Source organism: Macrobrachium rosenbergii, chromosome 51 (assembly GCF_040412425.1).
Source record: "Macrobrachium rosenbergii isolate ZJJX-2024 chromosome 51, ASM4041242v1, whole genome shotgun sequence".
NCBI lineage: Eukaryota > Metazoa > Arthropoda > Malacostraca > Decapoda > Palaemonidae > Macrobrachium > Macrobrachium rosenbergii.
The window spans coordinates 69,529,560-69,552,378 of record NC_089791.1 but is presented as its reverse complement, the minus strand read 5'-3'; the positions used below and the strand labels follow the sequence as shown (position 1 = coordinate 69,552,378).

The following is a 22,819-nucleotide window of genomic DNA, read 5'->3' as shown; positions in this document are numbered from 1 at the left end:
AAAATTCCCACCATAAGAAAAAGGTTTGCAGGAAAAAAGATTATTTTGTTTTAAAATTCGTTTCATCACAAATCCATTCTTTTATAATTTAGCCAAAATCACAATTTAGGTAGAGAGAATCTAACTCCTAACTCCCATGGACAGGTCAACTGAGAACTGTGGGTTCTGCCTGAAAGCTTATTACTGGTCTAATGCAATCAGACCCTGTGTCTTTCCATGGTATACTGGGAGTTGTAACATGAAATAGAAAGCATGATATGCAAAGGTTTGTATTTGTGTATTCTTAATAATATGTCAATCTTCCTTTCCAGACCCTTCAGAGAGTGCTGCAGTTTTAAGACCCACACTGCCAATGGGAACACCCAAGAATTACTAATGTAGCAGGGGACACTACTTATCCATTAGGAAAACAGTGACAACTCATTCCTGAAAGTCTGCACAGCAGAGAATACAATAAACTAGAAGATGACCTAAAGAGCCCAGAGGCTTTCCCACTACTACCACAGAACTCAACTATGTGGCACCCTTAAGATAAAGCTCATGAATTTGATGTCTTCCATGGAAGCTGTGACATCATGATAAGTATAACTGTGGAGCGAGCTCTGATCTTGTAGATAAACTCTTCAATTTCTGCTGCTTTGCCATCCACTATTTCCCATGGTCCCTTAAAAGTATCTACCTGGGTCAGAGCGGGATAATATCAAACTAATGTACATGCGCATCTTGATATGTTCCTGGACAAGAAAAATAAGGAAATACTGTCTGCACCTTTTCATCCTCTGGAAAAACTCACGAACTGTCATGACAGAGCAAAAGAGGAGGCTCCTAATATGATGGAATGATAAAACAGTGATGGAAAGAATGGCTATCAAATAATTACAGCAATGTTCATTGCATGAACTGATTTAATGATCCAAATCCTTGGTGTGCATAACATTATTCAAGAGTGTATGCATTCACTAGCTTATCTCATATTTGCAAAAGTTCAAAGATGGGATACTAAAGAAGTCTAGTCTTCATGACCTAAAAAATATTCTATCTAGTGATTCTTGGGCTCCCAAAGAATTTTTTTTTTTTTATTCCTAACATACCCACCTCAGGTCCATTGAAGACCCAAGCTCAGCATCAAAAAACCTCAGCAAATACCGACATATAACCTCCAAGACTAAGACTGGCAACTGCTGCCATGTCAGAAAAGGATGTCAGCTATCTATGAAATACGGTTGTTCACGGAGTCAACTTCTCTCACTACATCAACAATTCCCCGGCCAGCTGATGAAGAGTTAGAGGAATTTATTTCTGATGATAGAAATTCATTTCTTGCTATAATGTGGTTCGGATTCCACAATAAGCTGTAGGTCCCGTTGCTAAATAACCAATTGGTTCTTAGCCATGTAAAATAAGTCTAATCCTTCAGGCCAGCCCTAAGAGAGCTGTTAATCAGCTCAGTGGTCTGGTAAAACTAAGGCATACTTAACTTTTTACATCAACAGCAGAACAAATTACAACTGGCAGGAATATGTGAAGGCAGATCTGCATGCCTTAGAGGTATCCATAATTTTCTCCACTGAAGCGTCTTGTTTCTAAGGTTCTGTTCAATATTTCCGGACTCCTGTAGAATCTATGGAAGCACAGTTTGTCCTGTAGAATCTATGGAAGCACAGTTTGTCCTGAAGGTTCCATGGTCATTTAGCATCTTGGGAAGATCTTTCAGAAATATGAGACAACTGGCAACCTCATCTTGATGTGGAAAAGGAAGAGTCACTATGAGGCATGGACGAAGTAACAACTGGTACCCTCATCTTGTTGTGGAAAAGGAAGAGTCATTACGAGGTATGGACGAAGTATAAGTGGGAACAGGAAAATGCAAAGGAATGTCAACGGTGGTATGAAAAGTGCAGTGACAGAGATTAAATTTTATAGGTGTGGAAGAGAGCATCTGATAGACAGATGTATGGACATTAGGAGCTTGTTGTGCATGTGATAAGGTAGGACATCGCATACAAGAATGTACAGGGGTGAAGACAGTTTTTTTTTTATGTACATGATTAGGACATATAAAAAAAAAGCTTTTGATGTAGGAAAAACCTATTTTTGGTAGTCACTGTTGAGTCCTCAAGGAGTTACCTTCCATGGGTCTGTCAGAGCTCCATGGTGATCAAACTAATATCAAAGCATTCTTCTAGTTGGTCTCGTGGCCAGGTATTGTGTTGTAATGATAAACACTATAAAACGTGATGGAGTATGTAATGGACTCAAAGATAAGAGGGCTCTTTCCCTTATCTTACAGTGAAGCTGTACCCTGGTTCTTCCTTAGCCAAACCTACAAGAAGAGGAAGTGATATACAGGCGGTCCCCGGTTTACGACGGGGATTCCGTTCTTGCGCCGCGTCGTAACCCGAAAATCGTCGTAAGCCGGAAAATCGTCGAAAATCGTCGAAAATCGTCAAAAATCATAAGAAAACCTTACTTTTAATGCTCTGGGTGCATTGAAAACGATGTAAACTGCATTATTATTGAGTTTTACATCAAAAAACTTTCAAATTATGATTATTCTGCCTTTTTGGGGCCATATTTCTTCCGTCGGATCGGCGCACGACGCGTCGTAACCCCCCAGAACATGCGTCGTAAGCCGGAAATAATTTCTGATGAATATATTTGAAAAGCGTCGTAACCTCGGAACGTCGTAAGCCGGAACCGTAAGTAAACCGGGGACTGCCTGTACTGTGTGCACATGCACAGTCCACCATATTGTCGACGATGGACTGGCATGGAGATCAAAAAACCATTATTTTCTGCTGGTCAATGCAGGGTGATCCCTCACCCATATCCCATGCCTTTTCATCAGGGAGGTGGGAGGGTTTTGAGGACTCAACAGCAACTACTAAAAATAGGTTTTTCGTAAGCCAAAACCTGTTTTTTGATAGCGTAGTCGCTTGTTTTGCCCTCAAGGAGCTTTAAAAAGAAATTGACAGGTGAAGAAAAGGCTTAAGCTCTCAAATTTTAATCCAACACCCCAGTGTAAAAACATTTCTGGTTGTGGATCAAGCCAGAAGTTTCAAGTCCCATTCTTTATTCCAAACACCCCTTAGGTTTGGGTAACTCATTATGATGATGTTTGTATAATACAATATGCGAATACAGAGTACAGTATAATGTAGGCTACGCTACAGTGTATGTATACAATATACCATAGTGTAGGCTAAGCTAGTTCTTGTTTGTTATTCAATTTCTCTTTGTATTGAATTATCATAAGTCACCTTGCATGAACCTCCAGAGTTAGCTGATATTAACCCTTTAACGCCGAGCCTCTATTTACAAAAACGTCTCCCGTATGCCGGCGGCGTTCGGGAGTTAGTGCTGGAAAAAAGTTTTTTAAAAAAATCACAGCACGCTTAGTTTTTAAGATTAAGAGTTCATTTTTGGCTCTTTTTTTGTCATTGCCTGAAGTTTAGTATGCAACCATCAGAAATGAAAAAAAATATCATTATCATATATAAATATTGAAATATATGACAGCGCTAAAAAAAATTTTCATATATAATTGTATACAAATCGCGCTGCGAGCAAAACGGTTAAAGCTAACGGATTTTTTTTTTCTTTGTATTGTACACTAATTTGCAATGATTTTGGTATATAACAAATTGTAAAACGATCAAAGCAACACAGAAAAATATTATCACAAAATGATGCATGAATTAAAACGCCCGACGTAAAAAAATGTTTTTTCAAAAATTCACCATAAATCGAAATATTGTGCTAGAGACTTCCCGTTTGTTGAAAAATGAAGCTAATTGATTGAATATTACTAGACTGTAAGTGTTTTAGCTTACAACTGCAGTTTTCGACCATTTTGGTTGAGTTAAAGTTGACCGAAGATCGAATTTTTTCTATTTATCGTTATTTATATGAAAATATTTCAAAACTGATAAAAGCTACAACCATGAGTTATTTTCTGTTGTATTCTACATGAAATTGCACACATTTTCATATATAAAAGTTTATGTAACGACTAATATAAAATGGTGCAAACATTACGACAACATGACGAAAGAATTTCTGAGATGTTCGGCTGAGTTACCGCGCGGACGTAAGGAAAGTTTTTTAAAAAATTCACCATAAATCAAAATATTGTGTTAGAGACTTCCAATATATTGCAAAATGAAGGTAAATGATTGAATATTACTAGAATGTAAGAGTTTTAGCTTACAATTGCGTTTTTCGACCATTTCGGTCGCGTTAAAGTTGACCGAAGGTTGAAATTTTGGCAGTTATCGTGATTTATGTGAAAATATTTCAAAACTGATAAAAGCTAGAATCATGAGTTATTTTCTGTTGTATTCTACATCAAATTGCGCACATTTTCATATATAAAACTTTATGTAACGACTAATGTAAAACGATGCAAACATTACGACAACGTGACGAAAGAATTTCTGAGATGTTTGGCAGAGTTACAGCGCGCAGACATAAGGAAAAAGTTTTTTTTTTTCAGAAATTCACCATAAATCGAAATATTGTGCTAGAGACTTCCAGTTTGTTGCGAAATTAAGGTACATGATTGAATATTACTAGAATGTAAGAGTTTTAGCTTATAATTGCGTTTTTTTATCATTTCGGTCGAGTTAAAGTTGACCGAAGGTTGAAATTTTGGCAGTTATCGTGATTTATATGAAAATATTTCAAAACTGATAAAAGCTACAACCATGAGTTATTTTTAGTTGTATTCTACATGAAATTGCGCACATTTCCATATATAAAACTTTATGTAACGACTAATATAAAACGGTGCAAACATTACGACAACGTGACGAAAGAATTTCTGGCGCGGACGTAAGGAAAAAGTTTTTTTCATAAATTCACCATAAATCAAAATACTGAGCTAGATACTTCCAATTTGTTGCAAAATGAAGGTAAATGATTGAACATTACCAGAATGTAAGAGTTTTAGCTTACAATTATGATTTTTGACCATTTCGGTCGAGTCAAATTTGACCAAAGGTTGAAATTTTGGCAGTTATCGTGATTTATATGAAAATATTTCCAAACTGATAAAAGCTACAGCCATAGGTTGTTTTTTGTTGTATTTTACATGAAATTGCGCACATTTTCATATATAAAACTTTATGTAACGGCTAATATAAAACGGTGCAAAAATTACGACAAAATGACGAAAGAATTTATGAAATTTTCGGCAGAGTTACCGCGCGGACGTAAGGAAAAATTTTTTTTTCAAAAATTTACCATAAATCAAAATATTGTGCTAGAGACTTCCAATTTGTTGCAAAATGAAGGTAAATGATTGAATATTACTAGAATGTAAGAGTTTTAGCTTACAATTGCGTTTTTTGACCATTTCGGTCGAGTCAAAGTTGACCGAAGGTTGAAATTTTTTGTAGTCGACGTTCGGTACGTCCACTTGGCACCCAACAGACAATTTTAGTCGACGTATGATACATCCAGTAGGCACTTAAGGGTTAATAATTACTATACCATGTATGTAAAGAGTATACAGTAAACCCCCCGTATTCATGTTCTCATGGTTCACGGACTCACACATTCGCGGGTTTCTCTGTGGAACATATCTAGCCATCATTGGTTTCTCTGAACATGTCTAGCCATCATTAACGGAAAATTCCCCATTCTGCAGTATTTTCCACTGAGAAATATTCACTAATTACTGTATTTTCATATAATTTTCATGAATAAATGCACTTTTGTGATAAAACTATTAAAATACTCAGGGATAAGCATTTTTACAGGGTTTTTCTTGGTTTAAGCTATCAAAATGGGCAGTTCAAAGTGTTTTTAGAGGGGTTATAAGCATTCGCGGATTTGACCTATTCGCGGGGATGTGTGGGACGCATCCCCCGCAAATACGGGGGGTTCACTGTATTTTATAGTGTAGGCTAGGCTACCATATATGTATACAGTATGTGGTACCAAATACCCTAGTGTAGGCTAGACTATGTTTGAGATACGTTTTGGTATTTCTTACGTTTTTCCCAACAAAAAATGTTTTTTTTTTTTTTGGAACCTAACCCCATTGTAAGTGGGATATTACCTGTATAAGCATTTTTAGTTTGTTTTGTGTGTGTTTGAACTATCAAAATAGGCAGTTCTAAATGTTTTTAAAAGGGTTCTAAGTATTTGCGGGTTTTAGCTATTCGCGGGGGGGTGTGGTACTCATCCCCCCGAATACGGGGGTTTACTGTATTTGTAGAAGACACTCAAAGGATTAAAGGTAAGGCTTTCATCACTTTACAGTATATTTTCTGGGTTTTCCGACCTGTGTCACCCGGTGAAATAACCTTTCAGCACTTATTTCTAGGTAAAGCTATTGCTAAATATACCAGAGAAAAGCTAAAAAGCTAAACCCGGAGTTACTACCTGAACAAAAGTGCGAGCTCCATGAAATGGAGTCGTGTATGAGAAAGGGTGAGATTGTCACAATCACAGGCCTCCGCCCTGTAAACATTCCCAATGTCAAAAGTCCCACTGAGTGAGGTGCCGTTACAAACCCCGCACCACTCGCGGACTGTAAACAAACCGGCGTCACCTACATTCCACTTTTTAGCACGCGTCCGCTGTTGTTGTTCTGTTCGTGTGTGTGCTTTCTTTGATTGGTTTACTATGGCATCCTCCCTGGATTCTTCACCTAAGTTGAGTACCATCTCTGTTTATTTTAGGCGGTTGAGGCTCTTTATTTCCCTCTAATTTAATAATTAGGGGGATTTATATGCCCGACTCATCCACCTTCTCCCGACCTCATGTGACCTTCAGTCTCAGTGCGGGAATTATGTCGGGGCTTCGTTCCCCTTCATTTTCTTATGTTGTGCCCTTTTGCTTATTCTATATTCAATTGGGTTTTTATATTATTGTTTTTTATCCTTCTCTGGGGAAGTTAGGGTCCTTGTCGTTTAGGCTACGAGTTTTCCCCCTCGGGCCTATCCGCTCTTTATCAATTATTATAAAACTTATATTTTGGACCTCACTTCCTCCAGTGCTTGGATATATTATTTGAGATGGTACAGTTATGCTTATCAAGCTTATTTTAAGCCTAGCGCACGGATGTCTTTGATATTTGTGGATTATATCCTTTAGTTTTATATCTGGAAGGTCGGCCATTTTCCCTCCGCGCTCATATCGTGTTGGGTTTGGTCTTCCCTTCTACATATGTTCTTATGATTAGTTAAATCATTATTATTTTATTGCCTAGGATAGGTTAACTTTAGGCTAGTTGAGTAGATACTATTTCCCTGGGCTTCCTCCTCAGCCACTGGCTGTGTTAGGTTAGCCTAGGTTGTAGCTTATTATGATGCCACTGTCTCTTCCCTTGCTAGGGAGAGAAGGTTTGGTGTGTAGGAGGGTTCATAGTTGGAGCTTCCCTTTGTGTGGCGTTTGGTTAGAGAAGTCGGGCTTGACGCTTTCTCCCTCTCCCTGTTTCGGCCTTTCCGTTTAGGCTCTAGAGTCCTAAAAAGGTTAAGCTGGAATAGCGAGGGTTTCTCACGTGCCTACCTTCATCCGAACCACATCTTAAAAGTTATTCTCCATCTTCATGTTTACCCCCTCTCCTACCCCATTACTCCTTCCTCCCCCCCTCCCCACCTTTATTTCCCACCCTTTGGTTTATTTGTTTTATATATTATGTTAACTTACCAAGGCCCGAGAGTTTATCCTGTTCCTTTCGCCATAGCTTTATATCCCCTTCCTCTGCATTGATTGGTCTGTTCTCTCGCTAACGGGTTCCGACCTTACCCGGTCACACCCATCGAGACCTCAGTTAGGGGACCAGGGTGCTCCCACACCCCTGTTTCCCATTCCTTTCTTTGCTTTTGGGCCTTTGAGAGTTCCCTTCTTCCTATCCTCTCTCAGTATCGTTCGTACATGTTCGTCCGATCGTAGGGAGAAAAGATGGATCTCATGGCGCCGGAGAAAAATTACCCACCCCTGGTCGCGCTACCTTGGATCCTCGCTTTTGGCCTATACCATCCCCCCATCCTAGTGTCAGTAGTCGCTATTTCCCAACCGAGTGTCGTTCTCAGAACAATATCTCGGGGAAGAATGTGCTGCATGTTGCCAGTTAGAGTTTCCCTGACCTGACTGTCTTCCATTGTTCTTCCTGACATTTATATTTTCCCCTCACTTAGAACACCTATAGTTCCCAGTATCTGCTCTCTCTGCCAACTAGCTATCTTTGTGTTTTCTCTGCTAGGTAGTCGGATTGGTAGAGGTTTCCCCACTCCGTGGGTACGGTGTTTGGTCGGACGGTGTTCACTACACTCCTCCGTGTTGTCACTTGAGTACAGGACTCCCCGTCAAGCAGAAATATCCACTTTTATAGTTGACTTTTCCTAGATGCATATATATTATATTCATTTTATATATATTATATTATGTTTATATATTTTTACCCTTTGGGACCTTTCCGTCTCCGGATTAACTCTGGTGGTCCCTTTAGGTTATCTTGCATGTTCCAGTAGGCCCATTAACCTCCAGATAAATCAACAATGGGACCTATCTGGATATTGTTTATTTTATATATATATTTAATTATTTATTACCTTGTAGATTAACTGGCCTTTTGGGACCTTCCTCGTTCGCTCGGATTAACTCCGGTGGTCCCTCCGGTAGTTGATCTTGCATGTTCCAGTAGGCCCCTTATTCTTCCAGTTTAGCTCCGGAGGACCTACCTGGATAACTATTATACTGAGACACTGCTCCGGCATTCCACTCCGGCAGCCCTATCAGCATACTCATATACGGTCAACTTACAGATGGTGCGTTGTCAGGAGCAGGGTGCACCGCTGTGCTGAATCAAGCCAGCGGGCATGAAGTGTGCAGGTCCCACTCCGGCTGTGCTGTCCACGGGGGACCTGATCGTTTGGCACCCTGATGGTTGTGAGGTGTGCTTTGCCTCTCTACGAACAGGTTCTGGATGAGTCGGTAAGTTAGTTTTCCACTTCCGATTTTATGTTCACCTTCAGTTTTGTCTCTTATGGATAATTATAACATATTCCCCTTTTAGGAGGCTCAGTCACCTGACTTTCTTTCCCCTTCAGATTGACCGCAGCTCCAAGGGACTCTGCGTTTGTCGACCCTCAAGACCTGGGTCAGCGGTTCGGGGGAGGAATGTTCCGGGCAGGAAAACCCTACGTCCTCTAAGGACGTCCAGTAACGTTCTCTTCCCCTGCGCATGGATCTCAGCTTCAGTTGCGGATGAGATCTTGCCACCCTTGATCGCAGGGATCCGGGATGACGCAGCCCTCCCAGGAAGAAGTCGCTGCATGCGGAGTTGTCGCCGAGGATGTTGGCTCTTAATCTCAACCTCGAACCAATGAATGTTGACCTGGACTTGGTGGCAGGTAAGGGAGTAAGTGAGGCAGGTGATCTTCTCTTTTGTTCTCCTTCTTCACTGCTTCTTCCTTCCGAGGATTTGTGAAATCCTCTTGCCTTATGGGTGATGCAAGGTCTACCGTCCCTAAGGTTAAATCTGTAAAGAAAAAGACCTTAAAGTCCCAGAAAGTCCGCTCCGAGGTTCCCCTCGAAGACGTCACGGCCCCTAGCCCCGTGCCATCTGGACTCCTCCAGCAAGGCCTCTACTTCTGGGAAGGGGAGCACGGCTAAACAAAGTAAAGAGGTTCCCCCCTCCTTCCTTTGATGCTGAAGCATTTGCTGAGCAACTTTATGAAGCAGTTTGACAAAAGGGTTGACGACAAGATGGTCCAGCAACTCCCAACAAGTCTTCTTCAAATGCTTCCGTGCTCTCCTTATCAGAAGAGGTTAAGTCTCAAAGGACTTTAATCTCCGGGTTCATGAGTGGCGGACCCCAACAAACCCTTCTCTGTCCCGGACACCTCCAGCCTACCTCCCTTTGATAAAGGAAACCCTGGCACCTGACCCTCTTTTTACATCCAACATGATGGTACCCTCACTATCGAGGGCCTAGGCACTCGTAGGCTGGAGGAATTAGAATTCTTCCCTCCTAACCTGAAATCACCTTACGCAGGTTATGCCAGGCTTACGGAGGAGGCATGGATTCGGTCAGATAAGGTCCCAAAGGAAACTGTCATCTTCCCTAGGACCAGGCCCAGTCGGCCCTACTACGGACTTTGTCGGAGTGGCAGGCGGAGAACACAAACTCACTCCGGCCAAAGGTGCAATATTTACAATGTTCTCTGGGAGAAGATTCTCCCCACCCCTTGCACCTCTAAAGTGGCCTCCCTCACCAACCAGGCTTGTGGAGGGTAAGCCCCTTCCTCATCTCCGGGAGACAGATCCCACCTCTCTTGTCTTACCCGGAGATTCTCAGTATTGGGTAGGAGCTCCGGATACCTTCATGGTTACTCGGCTGGACCCTGACTGCGCTTCTAACCTCTTCAGTGAGCAACTCCCCAGATCCCGGAGTCACTCCTGAAGGCTGAAGCTGAGTCTAAGGACAGACTTAGTAGGTCCTTAAACTCTCTGACTTTGACAGAGGCAACGTCAGTAGTATATAGCTGTCGATGCGCTATTCCAGGTACTGACTAAAATCTCTCTTAGGAGTTTTCAACAGGACCTGTATGATTTCATTAAGGCCAGACTGAACTGCCGGAAACACATCTTTTCGGCAGCTCCATCCGTCATGAGCCTAACAGGCTCATAAAAAGCTCCATCTGGGAGCTAATCTCTTCCCCAGGAAGAGGTTGATGCGGTCTAGCCTGAGGCAACTAGGGCCAACAGAGTCTCCGCTCCCGATGGGGTTTATCCTCTAAGAGGAAGCAGTCTGAGCCCACCGGAACTCATCCCAAGCCAGGGAGGAAGTTCAAGAAGTTTAAAGGCTCCCACTCAGACTGTCTTGCAGGCTGTCCAGGTCCCGTCCCTGGTCATCCTTCAACCTCCCAGCCTCAACCTCAACCTCAGTATGTGCTGGTCCAACCAGCCCATCAACCTCTCACTGCCCCTTCTTACGTCTCCTCCCAGCTTTCAACGCTTCTTATGAAAGCCAAGGTGCATTTCGGTCCATCCAAAATGCAAAGGGGAACGAGGCTAGAGGGTACTTCAGGAGGAGAGCCAACATCCCGCTCCTCCTCCAGAGGAAGGGGAGGCAGAGGCTCCAGGGAGGCAAACCCTCTCCCTCCCAGTGAGATATCTCAGATAGGCGGGAGGTTATACCATTTTCGGGACCAGTGGAGCTTCAGTCCCTGGGCCCAGAGCATAGTCTCCAAAGGACTGGGGTGGAGATGGTGCAAGAAGTCCTCCCCCTAGGTCAGGTTCCATCAATTACCCTCCAAGGCTCTGAAGGACTTTGTGAAAGATCTGCTATTAAAGAGGGCAATAAAGAAAGCGAGACATCTGAAATTTCAAGGCAGACTGTTCAGTGTTCCAAAGAAAGGTTCCAGTCAGCAAAGAGTAATTCTGGACTTGTCCCGTCTAAATTCCTACATTCAATGCGACAAGTTTCGTGCTTACACCTCAGGTTACCCTAGATGGAGCTTCACCACCTCTATATCTATCAGACGCCTATTATCACGTCCCGATTGCGGAAGGTTCTCTCCTTATCTGGGGTTCAGACTAGGAAATCAAGCATACTCATTCAGGGTCATGCCATTCGGTCTCAATATAGCTCCCAGAATCTTCACCAAACTGGCGGATACGGTAGTTCAGCAACTCCGGTCTCAGGGGATCATGCTGGCGCATACCTAGACGATTGGATTGTTTGGGCATCCAATGTCAACGTGTCAGAAGGCTAACAGCCATAGTAATCGGCTTTCTGGCATCATTGGGCTTTCAGATAAACAGGAGAAATCCCGCCTAGTGCCGGAGTCGCTTTCAATGGTTAGGTCCAAGTGGGACCTGTGTGCACACACACTATCTCTTCTGCTGGCCAAACGGAGAGAAATAGCAAAAGCAACCAGACAGTTCCTCAAGAACAAGAAAGCTTCCCAAATACCCAAGAAAGAGTCTTAGGTTCTCTTCAGTTTGCTTCAGTGACAGATCTTCTTTTGAAATCCAAACTGAAAGACATAAACAGGGTATGGCGGAGTCGAGCCAATGTCAGGTTCAGAGACAAAATCTCTGATTCCGAATTTTGAAAAACAGACTCCAGCCTTGGACGACTGTCAAGAGCTTATCGAAGTCAGTGCCTCTTCAGTTTCCTCCGCCATCACTAGTGATTCACACAGACGCTTCCCTAAGCGGGTGGGGAGGATACTCTGGACACAAGAAGGTACAGGGACTTGGTCACAATGTTCCATTGCAGTTTCATATCAATGTCCTGGAAGCTATGGCAGTCTTTCTAACCCTGAAGAAACTGCATCCGAACAATCTGATTCATATAAGATTGGTTCCCTGACAGCGCAGTAGTAGTTCATTGTTTAAACAGGGGAGGTTCCAAGTCAGTCGGATCAACCAGGTTATGATAGCAATATTCTCTCTGGCAAACAAACACCGGTGGCATCTGTCTGCTACCCACCTTGCAGGGGTCCGGAATGTCATTGCAGACTCCTATCAGGACAACTTTGGAGTCGGAATGGTCCTGGGACTGACAAAAGGGGAATCAAACTCTTTTGACAATATGACTCAGCAGTTCCAAGTAGAAACTCTTTGCAACAGAGCAACCAAAGAATCTTGCTACTCTAATGGACCCTCTAATTCACTACAGATGCAATGTCATTTTGGAACAAATTGGAAAAAATCTATCTCTTCCTCCAGTAAACCTGTTATTGAAAGTCCTTACACAAACTCAGGACATTCAAGGGTCAGTACCAGCCCTAGTTTTACAAACTGGCCGAAGAGCAACTGGTTTCTCTTATTCTAGAGCTGGAAGCCTGTACTTGTTTGAAACCATTAACCCCCACATTCAGTTTCTGGTTCTTAAATCAGACTGTGTAAGCTTAGCCTCAGAAATAGATAATCAAAATTTGCTCTTTTCACTAAAACTGATTATTGAGGAAGACCTAATATTTTATTAGTTAACACTTCAGTTGCTAGAATTTCTAAACATGTCACTCTTAGAGAACAATCATGACCTTCCATCAGGTAAGTGTTGCTAGCACTCTTCACCCATAGAGTTCCCTACAAAAATGAAGATCCTAAGATAGGTGGTCTCCTGGAAGGTCATTATTTCCCACAGGACTGGCTTTATTACCAGTCTTTCAGCTTTAAAAGATATTTAGACAGGACCTAAGATTAACTTCCACAGACTCTCTGTTTGTCGGGAAGGGGTCAGGAACCTATCTACTTTGAGACCATTAGGCAAAGTCAGATCCTGGTTTCTTAAACATGATGTTTTTAGATTCAGTCCCAAAATAGATACATTAGAGCAGTGGCCACCTGTAACTCTTTTCCATTAACTTGAATTTCATTTTATCTTTCAAAATTTTTTACAAAGATTAGAAGTCTCGGTTTTTGTAATTTCTATCTGAAATCACTACCCTCTGTTTTTCAGAAGTGGTGGAGGTTGATTCCTTCCCCAGGTGAATTGTTCTTAATCCTCACCAGTCCCTCCTAGCTAAAAATTTATTCCCCAAGCTTCTAGGTCATCTCCAGGTGGGCATCCACAGCCTGTCCCACATATCCTGTAGTTTATGCCCTGTCTTTTTAATTTAATAACTTTAGATATTGTGGGACATAGTTTCCCACCTTATTTTTTAAGTATAATGTTTAGTACCTAATTTTCTTTTATGTACTCATTAATCAAGGATGATTTATATTTCATGTAAAAGCTTTAATATTGCATTAAATTTAAGTCCCATATTTATTATATCTTTATTATATCATAATACATCTCTTGCTATTTTCATATAATTAAAACTCTTGTGGAAATTTAGTTTTATTACTTTCCTCAAGTCTCCCTTTTGTTCAGGATGGTATTTTGATTTCTCTGTTATTATTTCACTGGGTGATCAAAAAGCTCGGAATACAGTGGCCCAGAAAAAACATTGACAAAGGAAAAATCTATTTCTGTAGGAGACCTGTGTCACCACCTCCTACCTGATTCATTCTTTTCCCCTGGTAAAATCATTCAGGTCAGGATGACAGGTGCTAATGTGGAATGTGGGTTTATCCTGTTATTGTTTACAGTCATGGTGTGGTGCGATTGTTTGTAACACACCTCACTTGTTTTTAATTGGGAATGTTACATGTACGGAGGCCTGTGATTGTAACAGTTTCTCCATACACTACTCCATTTCATGGAGCTATGTATAATTAGTATTTAAAATACTAAGCTTTTAGCTTTTCTCTTATATTTAGCAATAGCTTACCTAGAAATAAAACTGCTGAAAGGTTATTTCACCGTACCACAGGTACTTTTGTATTAGAAATAGATTTTTATTATGTCAAAATCCTTTATATTGAACTATAAAATGATTACTGAAGTAAATCCCATATATAAAAAGGATTTTGACAAAGGAAAATCTATTTCTGGGGAGAGACCTGTGTCACCCGGTGAAATAACCTTTCAGCACTTATTTCTAGGTAAAAATTGCTAAATATACCAGAGAAAAGCTAAAAAGCTGGGGTTACTCCCCGGTGCGAGCTCCATGAAATGGAGTCGCATGAGAAAGGGTGAGATTGTCACAATCACAGGCCTCCGCCTGTAAACATTCCCAATGTCAAAAGTCCCACAGAGTGAGGTGCCGTTACAAACCCCGCACCACTCACGGACTGTAAACAAACCGGGCGCCACCCACATTCCATGTTTGCACCCCATCCTGGAATGGTATTTTATCAGGAGAAAAAGAAGGAATCATGGGTTTCATCGGGGACACAGGTCTCTCCCCAGATAGATTTTTCCTTTGTCAAAATCCTTTTTCTGGGTTTTCCACCTGTGTCACCCGGTGAAATAATAACAGAGAAATCAAAATACCATCCTGAAACAAAAAGGAAACTTGTAGAGGAAAGTAATAAAACTAAAATTCCACAAGAGTTTTAATTATCCCGGTAGCAAGATGTGGTATTTAGATATAATAAAGATACTTAAATTTAATGCAATATTAAAGTGTACAAAATTATAAAATCATCCTTAGATTAATAAGTACATAAAAGTGAAAATTAGGTACTAAACATTATACTTAAGACTAAGGTGGGGAAACTATGTCCCACAAGAGAATACAACAACATTTAAATTAAACACATAGACAGGATAAAACTATGACATGGTCAGGAGATAGGCTGTGAAGCATGCCTGACCTGGAGATGACCAAAGGGAATAAATGAGGCAGGTAGGAGGGAGGAGAGTGACTGAGTACAGAAAGAATTAAACGGAGGGGGGACAATGTTCCCTGCCGCCACTGTAGTGAATTTCAGAGCTTCTAGTGATTTCAGATAGTGGCGCTTAAAAACTACGGGAGACTTCCACCCTGTGTATTTTGAAAGATCCTCAAAATTCATATAATGGAAATAGTTAGTGGAGGTGGCCACTGCCCTAATGTCATGTACTTTGGGACTGAATCTGGGTTTGCATGTTTAATGAAATACAAGATCTGTTGCCTAATGGCTTTCATAGAGATAGTTCCTCCCCTTCCCTTACAAACAGAGGCCCTGAAGTTATCTGTGAGGTCCTGTCTAAATAGGCTTTCAAGGTAAAGACTGGGCATAAAGACAGGTCCTGTGGGAGGGGATGACCTTCCAGGAGACCACCTATCTTGAGGATCTTCATTTTAGCTAGGAACTTAGGGTGAGGAGCTAGCAACACTTCACCTGATGGAAGGAAATCAAGATGGTTGGGTTCTCTAGACAGGGCAGACAGTTCAGAAATTCTAGCACCTGAAGCTAAACTAATAAAAAATAAGGTCTTCCTCAATAAGTTAGTGAAAAGAGCAATTATGATTATCTATTTCTGAGGCTAACTTAAGAACATCATTTAAGAACCAGGAAACCGTATGTGGGCGGGTTACTGGTCTTAAACGAGCACAGGCTTTAGGGATTGACGAAAAATAAGAGTCTGTTAAGTTAATCTTAAAACCTTTGTAAAAATATCTTTTTCAAAGCTGATTTTGCTGTACTAATGGTACTTGAGGCCAGACCTTTTTCAAATAATGACCTAAAAATGAAATAGCTAAATTAGTGGTCATTACAGTTGCTTCAGACTCTTTTAAGAAGAGTGCTAATTTCTAACTGCTGAGTCGTATTGTCTAAGAGTGGATTCCCTTTGTCTGATTCTAGGAACAAAGTGTTAATAGGATCAATATTAGCATCCCTTCTGAGCTGCAAACTTCATGAAATCCACAAAGCCAGGGCATTCTGAATTCTTGAGGAAGCTGACACAGTCTGAGTTTGTACTATTTGCGTCAGTTTCGGGTTGGGAATTTGCAAGCACCGAAGCTTCAGCTCTAGAAGAAGTGGAAACCAGTTGCTCTTCGGCCAGTTGGGAGCTACTAGGGCTATCTGACCTTGAATGTCCTGAGCTTGTGAAGGACTTTCAGTAACAGGTTTACTGGAGGAAAGAGGTAGATCCTTTTCACTTGTTCCAATCTATGGACATTGCATCTGTGGAGTGAGCTAGAGGGTCCAGGTTGGGAGCAACATAACAAGGGAGTTTGTGGTTGCATTCTGTTGCAAAGAGATCTACTTGAGACCGAACTTGATTGCAAATCCATATGAATGAAGTTTTGTCCAGGGACCATTCCGACTCCAGCGGAGTTGTCCTGGATAGGGAATCTGCAATGACATTCCAGACCCCTGCAAGGTGGGTAGCAGACAGATGCCACTGGTGTTTGTTTGCTAGAGAGAATATTGCTATCATAACCTGGTTGATCCGACTGATTTGGAACCTCCCCCCTGTTTATACAATGTACTACTACTGCACTGTCCAGGACCAATCTTATATGAATCAGATTGTTCGGACGCAGCTTCTTCAGGGTTAGAAAGACTGCCATAGCTTCCAGGACATTGATATGGAACTGGCGGAACATGGTGGACCAAGTCCCCTGTACCTTCTTGTGTTGAGAGTATCCTCCCCACCCGCTTAGGGAAGCGTCGGTGTGAATCACTAATGATGGAGGAGGAAACTGAAGAGGTACTGACTTCGATAAGCTCTTGACAGTCGTCCAAGGCCGGAGTCTCTTTTTCAAAATCGGCGGAATCAGAGATACTTTGTCTCTGAACCTGACATTGGCTCGGCTCCGCCATACCCTGTTTATGTCTTTCAGTTTGGATTTCAAAAGAAGATCCGTCACTGAAGCAAACTGAAGAGAACCTAAGACTTTTCTTGGGTACGACGGGAAACTTTCTTGTTCTTGAGGAACTGTCTGGTTGCTTTTGCTATTTCTCTCCGCTTTGGCCGGCGGAAGAGATAGTCTGTGTGCACACAGGTCCCACTGGATTCCTAACCATTGAAAAGACTCTCGGAACTAGGCGGGATTTCTCCTTGTTTATCTGAAAGCCCAGTGATTCCAGAAAGCTGATTACTATGGCTGTTGCTTTCCGGCATTCGTTGGCGTTGGATGCCCAAACAATCCAATCGTCAGGTATGCGGCTAGCATGATCCCCTGAGACCGGAGTTGCTGAACTACCGTATCTGCCAGTTTGGTGAAGATTCTGGGAGCTATATTGAGACCGAATGGCATGACCCTGAACGAGTATGCTTGATTTCCTAGTCTGAACCCCAGATAAGGAGAGAACCTTCTCGCAATCGGGACGTGATAATAGGCGTCTGAAAGATCTATAGAGGTAGTTATGGCTCCACGGGGCAGTAGGGTCCAAACCTGCGAGATTGTAAGCATTCGAAACTTGTCGCATTGAATGTAGGAATTTAGACGGGACAAGTCTAGAATTACTCTTCGCTGACTGGAATCTTTCTTTGGAACACTGAACAGTCTGCCTTGAAATTTCAGATGTCTCGCTTTCTTTATTGCCCTCTTTAATAATAGATCTTTCACAAAGTCATTCAGAGCCTTGGTCGGTGATTGATGGAACCTGACTGGGGGGGGAGGACTTCTGCACCAACTCCACCCCAGTCCTTTGGAGACTATGCTCTGGGCCCAGGGACTTAAGCTCCACTGGTCCCGAAAATGGTATAACCTTCCGCCTACCTGAGATATCTCACTGGGCGGGAGAGGGTCTGCCTCCTCTGGAGCCTCTGCCTCCCCTTCCTCTGGAGGAGGAGCGGGGTGTTCCTCTACCACGGAAGTACCCTCTAGCTCTCGTTCCCTTTGCATTTTGAATGGATCGAAATGCACCCTGGCTTTCATAAGAAGCACTGAAAGCTGGGGAGGAGACGTATGAAGGAGCAGCGAGAGGTTGATGGGCTGGTTGGACCAGCACATACTGAGGTTGAGGTTGAGACTGAGAGGTTGAAGGATGACCAGGGACGGGGACCTGGACAGCCTGCAAAACAGTCTGAGTCGGGAGCCGTTTAAACTTCTTGAACTTCTTCCCGGGCTTGGGGTGAGTTCCGGCGGGCTCAGACTGCTTCCTCTTAGAGGATAAACCCCATCGGGAGCAGAGACTCTGGTTGGCCCTAGTTGCCTTGGCTAGGACCGCATCAACCTCTTCCTGGGGGAAGAGATTAGCTCCCCAGATGGAGCTTTTCATGAGCCTGTTAGGCTCATGACGGATGGTGGCTGCCGAAAAGATGTGTTTTCGGCAGTTCAACCAGGCCTTAATGAAATCATACAGGTCCTACTGAAAACTCCCTAAGAGAGATTTTGTCAGCACCTGAAATAGCACATCTTCGCTATATACCACTGACGTTGCCTCTGCTAAAGTCAGAGAGTTTAAGGACCTACTAAGTCTGTCCTTAGACTCAGCTTCAGCCTTCAGGAGCGACTCGGGATCTTGGGGAGTTGCTCACTGAACAGGTTAGAGCGCAGTCAGGGTCCAGCTGAGTAACCGTGAAGGTGTCCGGAGCTCCTACCCAAAACTGAGAATCTCCGGGTAAGACAAGAGAGGTGGGATCTGTCTCCCGGAGATGGGGAAGGGGCTTACCCTCCATACAAGCCTGGTTGGTGAGGGAGGCCACTTTAGAGGTGCAAGGGGTGGGGAGAATTTCTCCCAGAGAGAACATTGTAAAAGCACCCTTGGCCGGAGTGAGTTTGGTGTTCTCCGCCTGCCACTCCGACAAAGTCCGTAGTAGGGCCGACTGGGCCTGGTCCCTTGGGAAGATGACAGTTTCCTTGGGGACCTTATCGGACCGAACCCATGCCTCCTCAGTAAGCCTGGCATAACCTGCATAAGGTGATTTCAGGTTAGGAGGGAAGAATTCTAATTCCTCCAGCCTACGAGTGCCTAGGCCCTCGATAGTGAGGGTACCCTCATGCTGGGCGTAAAAAAGGGTCAGGCGCCAGGGGTTTCCTTTATCAAAGGGAGGTAGGCTGGAGGTGTCCGGGACAGAGAAGGGTTTGTTGACTGGTCCGCCACTCATGAACCCGGAGATTAAAGTCCTTTGAGACTTAACCTCTTCTGATAAGGAGAGCACGGAAGCATTTGAAGAAGACAGTTGACTCGAGAGTTGCGACAGCTTGTCGTCAACCCTTTTGTCGAACTGCTTCATAAGAAGCTCAGCAAATGCTTCAGCATCAAAGGAAGGAGAGGGGGGAACCTCTTTACTTTGTTTAGACCGTGCTCCCTTCCCAGAAGTAGAGGCCTTGCTCGTAGATGGCACGGGCTAGGGGGCCGTGACGTCTTCGAGGGAACCTGGAGCGACTTTCTGGGACTTTAAGGTCTTTTTCTTTACTGATTTAACCTTAGGGACGGTAGACCTTGCACCGTCCATAAGGCAAGAGGATTTCACAAATCCTCGGAAGGAAGAAGCAGTGGAAGAAGGACAGCTAAAGAGTAAATCACCTGCCTCACTTACCCCCTTACCTGCCTGCAAATCCAGATCGACATTCATCGGCTCGAGGTCCAGATTAAGAGCCGCAACATCCTCGGCGACAACTCCGCATGCAGCGACTTCTTCCTGGGAGGGCTGCGTCATTTCCCGGATCCCAGCGATCAAGGGGGCGGCCACCTCGTCCGCAACTGAAGCTGAGATCCAGGCGCCGGGGAAGAGAACGTTACAGACATCCTTAGACAAAACGTAGGGTTTCCCTGCCCCGACGTTCCTCCCGGCCGCTGACCCAGGTCTTGAGGGTCGACATCGAAGAGTCCCGAGCTGCGGTCAATCCGAAGGAGGAGAAAGTCAGGTGACTGAGCCTCCTAAAAGGAGAATATGTTTCAATTATCCATAAGAGACAAAACTGAAGGTGAACGTGAATCGGAAAGGAAAACTAACTTACCGACTCATCCAGAACCTGCTCATAGAGGGCGAGCACACCTCACAACCATCAGGGTGCCAGACGATCAGGTCCCCACGTGGACAGCACACCCGGAGTGGGACCTGCACACCTCATGTCCGCTGGCTTGATGCAGCACATCGGTGCACCCCTGCTCCTGACAACGCACCATCTGTAAGTTGACGGGTATATGAGTATGCTGATAGGGCTGCCGGAGTGGATTGCCGGAGCAGTGTCTTAGGATAATAGTTATCCAGGTAGGTCCCGCCGGAGCATACCGGGAGTATAAGGGGCCTACTGGAACATGCAAGATCAACTACCTAGAGGGACCACCGGAGTTAATCCGGAGCGACAGGAAGGTCCCAAAAGGACAGTTAACCTACAAAAGGTAATAAATAAATGTGTATATATATAATAAAGTTATCCAGATAGGTCCCGCCGGAGCGAACCGGGAGGTTAAGGGGCCTACTGGAACATGCAAGATTAACCTAAAGGGACCACCGGAGTTAATCCGGAGCGACAGGAAGGTCCCAAAAGGATAGTGTATAAACATAATATAATATAATATATAAATATAATATGTATGCATCTAGGGAAAGGTCAACTATAAAAGTGAATATTTCTGCTTGGAGCCGGGGGGAGTCCTGTACTCTAATACGGTGATGGCGGAGGAGGTGTAGTGAGCACCGTCCGACCAAACACCGTACCCACCGGAGTGGAAGGCGACAAGAACGCCCGACTACCTAGCAGAGAAAACACAAAGATAGCTAGTCGGCGGGGAGTAGATACTGGGAAACTATAGGTGTTCTAAATGAATAGAACGAAGATAAATGTCATAGCGTGTGAACAACAGAAGACAGTCAGGTGGGAAACTCTAACTGGCAACATGAACACAAATTTCCCCCTGAGATATCATTCTGGGAGAACGACACTCGGTGGGGAAAAAGGGCGCACTGACACTATAGGAGAAGGAGGGGGGGGGGGTGGTACAGGCCATGAGCGAGGGATCCAAAGTAGCGACCAGGGGGTGAGTAAGCACTCTCCGGGCGCCATGAGATCCAGCCTTCTCCCTTCGATCGGACGAATATGTACGAATGATACTAAGAGAGGAGAGGATGGGGGACTCTCAAAGGCCAAAAAAGCAAAGAAAGGGAATGGGAAACAGGGGTGTGGGAGCACCCCCGGTCCCCAACTGAGGTCTCGATGGGTGTGACTGGGTAAGGTCGGAACCCGGTAGCGAGAGAACAGACCAATCAATGCAGAGGGAGGGGATATAAGGCTATGGCGTAAGGAACAGGATAAAACTCTCGGGCCTTGGTAAGTTAACATATTATATGAAAGCGAACCAAGGGTGGGAGAGGTTGAGGTGGGGGGGGAGGAAGGAGTAATGGGGTAGGAGAGGGGGTAAACATGAAGATGGAGAATAACCCGAAGATGTGGTTCGGATGAAGGTAGGTTACGCGAGATACCCTCGCTATTCCAGCTTAACCCTTTTTAGGACTCTACAGCCTAAACGGAAAGGCCGAAACAGGGAGGGGGAGAAGCGCAAGCCCGACTTCTCTAACCAAACGCCACACAAAGGGGAGCTCCAACCATGAACCCTCCTGCACACCAAACCTTCTCTCCCTAGAAAGGGAAGAGAACGCCATAGCCTAATCCTAGGCTAACCTAACACAGCCGGTTGGCTGATGGAGGAAGCCCAGGGGAAGAAGGTATCTACTCGACTAGCCTAAAGTTAACCTATCCTAGGCAAAGAAATTAACAATGATTCAACTAATCATAAGAACATATGTAGAAGGGAGGACCAAACCCAACGTGATATGAGCGCGGAGGGAAAATGGCCGACCTTCCAGATAAAAAACAAAGGATATAATCCGAAAATATCAAAGACATCCGTGCGCTAGGCTTAAAATAAGTTTGATAAGCATAACTGTACCATTTCAAATAATATACCCAAACACTGGAGGAAGTGAGGGTCCAAAATATAACGCATATAATAACTGATAAAGAGCGGATAGGCCCGAGGGGGAAAACTCGTAGCCTAAACGACAAGGACCCTAACTTCCCCAGAGAAGGGTAATAAAACAATAATATAAAAGCCCAATTGAATATAGGATAAGCAAAAAGGCACAAATAAAAGGAAAATGAAGGGGAAAAAAGCCCTGACATGAATTCCCACTTTTGACTGAAGGTCACATGGGGTCGGGAGAAGGTGGATGAGACGGGCATTATAAATCCCTAATTATTAAATTAGAGGGAAATAAGGAGCCTCAACCGCCTAAAAATAAAAAAACAGAGATGGTACTCAACTTAGGTGAAGAAGAATCCAGGAGGATGCCATAGTAAATCAAAAATGGAAACACAAAACAGCCTTACACACGAACAGAACAAAAAGCGGACGCGTGCTAAAAGTGGAATGTGGGTGACGCTGGTTTGTTTACAGTCCGCGAGTGGTGCGGGGTTTGTAACGGCACCTCACTCGGTGGGACTTTTGACATTGGGAATGTTTCCAGGGCGGAGGCCTGTGATTGTGACAATCTCACCCTTTCTCATACACGACTCCATTTCATGGAGCTCGCACCGGGGTAGTAACCCGGCTTAGCTTTTTAGCTTTTCTC

General features: G+C 43.7%; 1 protein-coding gene across 1 annotated transcript in view; it reads right to left on the bottom strand.

The window, feature by feature from the left end:
* LOC136833092 (uncharacterized) overlaps positions 1–22,819 on the bottom strand; it is a 532,781-nt gene that overhangs the window by 89,277 nt on the left and 420,685 nt on the right. The window lies entirely within an intron of this gene.